Genomic DNA, 8819 nt, shown 5'->3' with positions numbered 1-8819 from the left:
CTTGCTTTGTCTGTTCTAGATATTTATAATTCTTTCTTTGTCTTCTCCCACAGGTGGCTGCAGATCACCGAGAACACCAGAGTGGTCTATTACCGATAAGTATCTTCTAAAATGATGACCCCCATCAATAGATTACCTGTCAGATCACGGTGTAATGTAATACTCTGGCATTACATCATCATACAGGAGCGATCAAACCATTGCAAGTTCTTTTCCCCTCTGAGGACTAAAAAAAAAATGTAAAAGATAGTTTTAAAAAAGTGTTAATAATTATTTAAAAAAGGCAAAAGTGAAAAAAAAAACCTTTTGCTAGATTTATAATAAAATAATCCAAATAATAAAACAGAAAAACATATTTGGTATTGCCTCGTCTATAAAAATCCGATCTATCAAAGTAATGCATTACTTACACTGCACGGTGTACGTCTTCAGTAAAAACAACTTCAGAATTGTGCTTTCTTGGTCACCTTGTCTCCAAGAAAAAATATAATAAAAAGTCCCCCCCCCCCCCCCCCTCCAAGATGGCGGAAGTTAATTTTTTTCCATATCACTCCCCTTAGAATTATTTTATAGTTTTTCAGTACATTATATGTTCATTAAATATTCCCATTGAAAAAAAACAACTTGTCCTGCAAAAAACAACAAGCCCTCGGACATCTACGCTGATGGATAATTAACAGAATTATGACTTAAGGGAGGAAAAAACAAAAATAGGGTTAATCCTACACCTATAGATTTTCTTTTTATACTTATGTCTATATTATCCTCTGGTCTCGTTAGCTGCCAGAAATATATATACATATATGTTATGTGTTGTTCAGCAGAGAAGACGAGGAGGAGGAAGGAGGTGAGGAACCTACCAAGCTCAAGATGGACAAATCCGACACCATCAGTGTGTAAGTACAGGATCATCTCCAATGCGCTTACTGTGTAAATACACCATATATTACACAAGGAAAAGAACCTGAAGAAGATATCACATGTGGGATTGACGCCATGCTAGAGCTATGCGTAAGTACAGAATCATCTCCAATGGGCTTACTGTATAAATACACCATATATTTCCCAATATTAGATATATATTCATATATAAAATATTTTTGCATTGTAACAAGGAAGAACAAGATGACACTATTGTATGTCTATTTGACTCGGTCCTGGACGCCTTTACCAGCATCGTTCAGTAAGTACAGAATCCTCTACGATGGGCTTATTGTACAACATTACAGATTGGTCATTGATAATGACTTGTATTATCCAGACTGACAGTAATATGTAACATGGCGGTACATATTGCATATCACACAGATGAGTCGGTTCACAGGTTAACTGGATAGGATGGCTGATGGCAAAAGTTATGGTTATTAGAACAAGGAGATGCAAAAATACCAAAAGTTGCTGCTTCCTTAAAGCCCAAAATAGACCGGTCTTTAAGGGGTTAATCCTATCACTTATAGTTTTTCCTTTTATACTTACGGTTATATTATCCTCTTTCCCCATTAACTAAATGTATGTATATATTATGTGTTGTCTAATAGAGAAGAAGACGAGGAGGAAGAGGATGGAGGGGATGAACCAGATTACATCAAGAAGTAAGTACAGAATTCTCTACAATGTGCTGATTGTATACAGACACCGTATATTACACCACATTAGTAATATATAACTGGCGATTGATAAGTGTCTCATTCTTTATGTCTTGCGTTATTTTTTCGGTGAGGTTCATGGAGGCAGGGAAGAAAGACTTCAGCTATGTTCACATTTACATTGGGGATTTTGTTTTCCTGCTCTATTATGAGAATAAGAAAACAGAATCCCCGTCCAAAAAGTCCCTTTGTATAATGGAACCGTATAGCGGGGAGCAAATCCCATTGACTGTAATGTTGGTGTCATCCCACCCAGCATTTAGTCCTCATGCAGCATTATTTAGTCCAGGTTTCATCCGTGATCTGTGCCAGCGGCTCCAAACACCAACTGGCACTGATGGGAACAAAGCTTTATAGCTTTGTTCTCTCCTTACATTTGTCTATGTACAGATTAGAGGTAATGGTGATCTAATGGTTATTGGATAGCTGTATTCTGCTCAATGTATACTACTGTATACGGGAGTTATATGTTCTGCGGGTATATGAACATATAATGATCAGCAGTGATGAGTGAACTTTTCAAAAGTTTGGTTTGGCTGGTTCCCTGAATGTCAGCATACAGTTTGGTTCATTCCAGATTAGTTTGAACTGAACCGGAACTTCACCTATGCCCCTAAAACTAGTGTATAACAGTGGTGGCGGTCCGGCTGAGACAAACCGCCTGAGATTTGGGTTGAACTGAGCTTTTAGTGACATTTAACCCAAAACAGGGTTCAACTGTTTCAGTTCGCTCATCACTAATGAGCAGATTCACGTTCAGTAGGTAAAACCATAACCTGCTGAGACAATGATAAGTACATACAGCCCATGTAGGGAAGGGTAATGGGGAGCAAGCACCCCCTGAACCCTCATATTGGTTTATTGTATACCTAGAGTTGAAGCCTTATATACATCATCTCCCACAAGACTTGTATTCTCTCAAGAAAGTCTCACACTTGTTTTCTTTTTTATTTAGAGCCTTCAGAGGACTATTCGCCTGCTGCTGCCCAAGAATATCAGACGATAATGGCTGATACCCCTCCCCTTCCCTCCCCATAACCCTCTCTCCTCTCCCCACTCCCATAGTCCTCTCCCCAAACCTCTTCCCCACTCTGATAACTCTCTCCCCTCCCCACACCCATACAAAAATCATACTGGAGAGACAATAATATTGAATAAACTTTCGGACATTCATTAAACACTTGGCGTCATGTTTGTGTTTCTTCCTTATTTAGAAACTTCACAAAAGTACTTCCACCGGCCTCCACAGGATGACCATGGCTAAAAACTTTCAGCTGCCCAATCTTCCTCCCCCACCCACATAATTCTCTCCAGTCCACAATCCCCCTTCTCTCCCATCCCCAAACATAAAACAATGGATTGACTTGTACCGGAGTCTCCACTGGTTGGAAACATGAGTGACCAAGGAAGGAGTGAACTAGACCCTTGTTCAGGACTGGCTCCCGATATGGATGGGCCCTTGGGGAACAAAGTCAAAGTGGGCCCCCTTAGCAACTATAGACCCCACTCTGCTCTTTTAGTAATTTAAAAGCCAAGCTGTACCCCTGGAGTCATTAAGCCATTATGCCCTCCAAGTCATTTATAGGCCCCACTGGGCATTGGCAATAAGATAAAATAAATTTGCTCACCTCCATCATGCTCCCACGGCGTCCTCTGGCTTGGACTGGTTTGGCTAAGATTGTGCAGAATACTAAAAACAACTAGTGCTAAGTACCTGCATTTCAATTCTCCCACATATTCTTCATCATAGGAAATATGGCTGAATTGACAACGGCACTAGTACTGTCTATTGTTCGACTCTGTCCTGGGAGCCACAAAAGAGAAAAACTGGAAGTGTTGGATTTGCATATGCCGGGCCCGAATGGCACCCTTGACTATAGGATGCCATTGCTTTTAGGGAGGCCAATCCAGTCTTCAGCATATTGGACAGCATCTTCCCAGACATAAGAGCTACTTGGATATGCAAAATCTTACGAAGTTATTCTATGTTAAAGTGACACATGTCAGATTTCCAAAATTTGGCCCGGTCTTTAAGGTGCAAACAGGCTTAGTCACTAAGGGGTTAAAGTACAATATCCTATTATGTCACTTTTCCTCTCACTCCCTAAAATCCACAAACCTCCCTTTCATCTGAAGGTTGTAGGCATTGGTTCTCTCAATGATAACCTGTCCCCTAAATTCCTGGGCCAAAACTTTGGATCAATTGTTATGGCCCAGTCTGTTTGTTCTGACCATATTGGTCCATCTGCCACCCGGCTCACCCATCCTGGGGCATTTATATGTGGATATTCCAAATGTGGGTGTTCGGTTCTGCAGATCTCATAAATATGTATTTTACTGGTAATTTATTTGATATTAAACAATTTATGAATTGTTACACTCCTTATGAAGTGTATTTGATCACTTGTGTCTTATGTCAGCTTCAGTATGTCGGCTGCACGACTCGCAGTTTAACAACACGTATCAGACGTCATATCTCCGATTTATCCAATATGGCATCCAGAATGCCTCTGCAGTTTCTGCACACTTCTTTAACATACATGTTAGCAATTTTTCCTCTCTGTGTACTGCAGACATTGAACGGGTCAGTGGTCCCATTAGGGACCAACATCAAAAGTTACTTAATAGAGAAACATATTGCATTTTCCAGTTGAAAACCAGCGCCCCCTTTAGTTTAAACAAGAGATCCGACCTGACTTTGCACTACTAAGGGTTAATTACTAGAGATGAGCGAACGTGTTCTTCCGAGCTTGATATTCGTGCGAATATTAGGGTGTTCGGGATGTTCGTTATTCGTAACGAACACCATGCGGTGTTCTGGTTACTTTCACTTCCTTCCCTGAGACGTTAGCGCGCTTTTTTTGGCCAATTGAAAGACAGGGAAGGCATTACAACTTCCCCCTGTGACGTTCAAGCCCTATACCACCCCCCTGCTGTGAGTGGCTGGGAAGATCAGGTGTCACCCGAACATAAAAGTCGGCCCCTCCCGCGGTTCGCCTCAGATGCCGTGTGAGTTAGATGAGGGACAGTGCTGTTTGTACCGGAGCTGCTGTAGGGAAAGAATTGGTAGTTAGTGTAGGCTTCAAGACCCCCCAAAGGTCCTTATTAGGGCCACTGATAGCTGTGTGTTGGCTGCTGTTAGCAGTGGCAATTTTTTTTCCCTCAAAATCGGCTCTGCAGAGCGTTGCACCCGGCATTAGGGACAGAAGTGCTGCATAGGCAGGGAGAGTGTTAGGAGTGAGTGTAGCCTTCAAGAACCTCAACGGTCCTTTCTAGGGCCATATTTATCCGTGTGCAGTACTGTCCAGGCTGCTGTTAGCTGTGCTGCATTTTTTTTTGCTTCTCAAAATCGCCTCTGCAGAGCATTCCACCCTCCATTGATACTGCAGGGAAAGAATTGTATAGGCAGGGCCACAACACAGTTATTATTCATTGAATATACGCAGTGCTGCCTTTTGCTTGTAAAACAAGTGAAAATAATTCTATTTGTCCTGCCTCTGTCCGTCCTTACGGGCGGTGGACACGTGTCGGCTGCGTGTGCAACCTGTAAAAATCAGACGCACCCAGCTACGTTTTACTCCTGGCTTCGCCATTTGCTTTCCTTAATTGGGAAAAAAAATACCTGCTCTGCCACAGTTAATAACTCTGCTACCCTCACGTTCTGTGACACATTAGCAGGAAAACAGCACAGTTATTAAACTTCTCATGTTCATAGAATATACGCAGTGCTGCCTTTTGGTGCAAAAAAAACGGAAAATAATTCTATTTGTCCTGCCTCTGTCCGTCCTAAGGGCGGTGGACACGTGTCGGCTGCGTGTGCAACCTGTAAAAATCAGACGCACCCAGCTACGTTTTACTCCTGGCTTCGCCATTTGCTTTCCTTAATTGGGAAAAAAAATACCTGCTCTGCCACAGTTAATAACTCTGCTACCCTCACGTTCTGTGACACATTAGCAGGAAAACAGCACAGTTATTAAACTTCTCATGTTCATAGAATATACGCAGTGCTGCCTTTTGGTGCAAAAAAACGGAAAATAATTCTATTTGTCCTGCCTCTGTCCGTCCTAAGGGCGGTGGACACGTGTCGGCTGCGTGTGCAACCTGTAAAAATCAGACGCACCCAGCTACGTTTTACTCCTGGCTTCGCCATTTGCTTTCCTTAATTGGGAAAAAAAATACCTGCTCTGCCACAGTTAATAACTCTGCTACCCTCACGTTCTGTGGCACATTAGCAGGAAAACAGCACAGTTATTAAACTTCTCATGTTCATAGAATATACGCAGTGCTGCCTTTTGGTGCAAAAAAACGGAAAATAATTCTATTTGTCCTGCCTCTGTCCGTCCTAAGGGCGGTGGACACGTGTCGGCTGCGTGTGCAACCTGTAAAAATCAGACGCACCCAGCTACGTTTTACTCCTGGCTTCGCCATTTGCTTTCCTTAATTGGGAAAAAAAATACCTGCTCTGCCACAGTTAATAACTCTGCTACCGTCACGTTCTGTGACACATTAGCAGGAAAACAGCACAGTTATTAAACTTAGATTATTCATTCACTAAAGGCAGTGGGGCCTTTCGTTTTCAAAAAAGGGAAAAAATTATATTTGGCCTGCAGTCTTGCGCCAATTTATTAGCTGCCTGTGAAATCAAATCACTGGTAATACAGCATGCTGAGGGGTAGGGGTAGGCCTAGAGGACGTGGACGCGGCCGAGGACGCGGAGGGCCAAGTCAGGGTGTGGGCACAGGCCAAGCTCCTGATCCAGGTGTGTCGCAGCCGACTGCTGCGCGATTAGGAGAGAGGCACGTTTCTGGTGTCCCCACATTCATCGCCCAATTAATGGGTCCACGCGGGAGACGGTTATTAGAAAATGAGCAGTGTGAGCAGGTCCTGTCCTGGATGGCAGAAAGTGCTTCGAGCAACCTATCATCTACCCGCAGTTCTGCGCCGTCCACTGCTGCCAATCCGAATCCTCTGTCTGCTGCTCCTCCTTCCTCCCAGCCTCCTCACTCCACTACAATAACACCTGCTCAGGAGCGGGAACACTCCCAGGAACTGTTCTCGGGCCCCTGCTTAGATTGGGCAGCAGCGGTTCCTCTCCCACCAGAGGAGTTTATCGTCACTGATGCCCAACCATTCGAAAGTTCCCGGGGTCCGGGGGAAGAGGCTGGGGACTTCCGCCAACTGTCTCAACAACTTTCTGTGGGTGAGGAGGACGATGACGATCAGACACAGTTGTCTTGCAGTGAGGTAGTAGTAAGGGCAGTAAGTCCGAGGGAGCAGCGCACAGAGGATTCGGAGGAAGAGCAGCAGGACGATGAGGTGACTGACCCCACCTGGTGTGCAACGCTTACTCAGAAGGACAGGTCTTCAGAGGGGGAGTCAAGGGCATCAGCAGGGCAGGTTGCAAGAGGCAGTGCGGTGGCCAGGGGTAGAGGCAGGGCCAGACCGAATAATCCACCAAGTGTTTCCCAAAGCGCCCCCTCGCGCCATGCCACCCTGCAGAGGCCGAGGTGCTCTAAGGTCTGGCAGTTTTTCACAGAGACGCCTGACGACCGACGAACAGTGGTGTGCAACCTTTGTCGCGCAAAGCTCAGCCGGGGAGCCAACACCAACAGCCTCACCACCACCACCATGCGCAGACATATGATGGCCAAGCACCCCGCAAGGTGGGACGAAGGCCGTTCAGCGCCTCCGGTTTGCACCCCTGCCTCTCCCCCTGTGCCCCAACCTGCCACTGAGATGCAACCCCCCTCTCAGGACACAGGCACTACCGTCTCCTGGCCTGCACCCACACCCTCACCTCCGCTGTCCTCGGCCCCATCCAGCAGTGTAGTTCAGCGCACCGTCCAGCCGTCGCTTGCGCAACTGTTGGAGCGCAAGCGCAAGTACGCCGCCACGCACCCGCACGCTCAAACGTTAACCGTCCGCATAGCAAAATTCATCAGCCTTGAGATGCTGCCGTATAGGGTTGTGGAAACGGAGTCCTTCAAAAGTATCATGGAGGCGGCGGCCCCGCGCTACTCAGTTCCCAGTCGCCACTACTTTTCCCGATGTGCCGTCCCAGCCCTGCACGACCACGTCTCCCGCAACATTGTACGCGCCCTCACCAACGCGGTTACTGCCACGGTCCACTTAACTACGGACACGTGGACAAGCACAGGCGGGCAGGGCCACTACATCTCCCTGACGGCACATTGGGTGAATTTAGTGGAGGCTGGGACAGAGTCAGAGCCTGGGACCGCTCATGTCCTACCCACCCCCAGAATTGCGGGCCCCAGCTCGGTGGTGGTATCTGCGGAGGTGTATGCTTCCTCCACTAAAGCACCCTCCTCCTCCTCCTCCTCTGTCTCGCAATCAAGATGTGTTAGCAGCAGCATGTCGCCAGCAGTCGGTGTCGCGCGGTGTGGCAGCACAGCGGTGGGCAAGCGTCAGCAGGCCGTGCTGAAACTACTCAGCTTAGGCGATAAGAGGCACACGGCCCACGAACTGCTGCAGGGTCTGACAGAGCAGACCGACCGCTGGCTTGCGCCGCTGAGCCTCCAACCGGGCATGGTCGTGTGTGACAACGGCCGTAACCTGGTGGCGGCTCTGCAGCTCGGCAGCCTCACGCACGTGCCATGCCTGGCCCACGTCTTTAATTTGGTGGTTCAGCGCTTTCTGAAAAGCTACCCACGCTTGTCAGACCTGCTCGTAAAGGCGCGCCGGCTCTGCGCACATTTTCGCAAGTCCCACACGGACGCTGCCACCCTGCGCACCCTGCAACATCACTTTAAGCTGCCAGTGCACCGACTGCTGTGCGACGTGCCCACACGGTGGAACTCTACGCTCCACATGTTGGCCAGGCTCTATGAACAACGTAGAGCTATAGTCGAATACCAACTCCAACATGGGCGGCGCAGTGGGAGTCAGCCTCCTCAATTCCTTTCAGAAGAGTGGGCCTGGTTGGCAGACATCTGCCATGTCCTTGGTAATTTTGAGGAGTCTACCCAGGTGGTGAGCGGCGATGCTACAATCATTAGCGTCACCATTCCTCTGCTATGCCTCTTGAGAAATTCCCTGCAAACCATAAAGGCAGCTGCTTTGCGCTCGGAAACGGGGGCGGGGGAAGACAGTATGCCGCTGGATAGTCAGGGCACCCTCCTGTCTATTTCTCAGCGCGTACAGGAGGAGGAGGAG

General features: G+C 47.0%; 1 long non-coding RNA gene across 1 annotated transcript; it reads left to right on the top strand.

Annotated features, from left to right (window-relative positions):
* The first annotated feature begins 1144 nt into the window (after nt 1–1144).
* Nucleotides 1145–2701, top strand: LOC136610479 (uncharacterized). Its single transcript, XR_010790084.1, has 3 exons — nt 1145–1183; nt 1539–1592; nt 2602–2701. It is a non-coding gene; the product is annotated as an uncharacterized lncRNA (long non-coding RNA).
* The last annotated feature ends 6118 nt before the right edge of the window (nt 2702–8819 follow it).

Source organism: Eleutherodactylus coqui, chromosome 2 (assembly GCF_035609145.1).
Source record: "Eleutherodactylus coqui strain aEleCoq1 chromosome 2, aEleCoq1.hap1, whole genome shotgun sequence".
Classification (NCBI taxonomy): Eukaryota; Metazoa; Chordata; class Amphibia; order Anura; family Eleutherodactylidae; genus Eleutherodactylus; species Eleutherodactylus coqui.
Note: the sequence above shows the minus strand (reverse complement) of the source record. Positions and strands in the feature narration are given on the sequence as shown.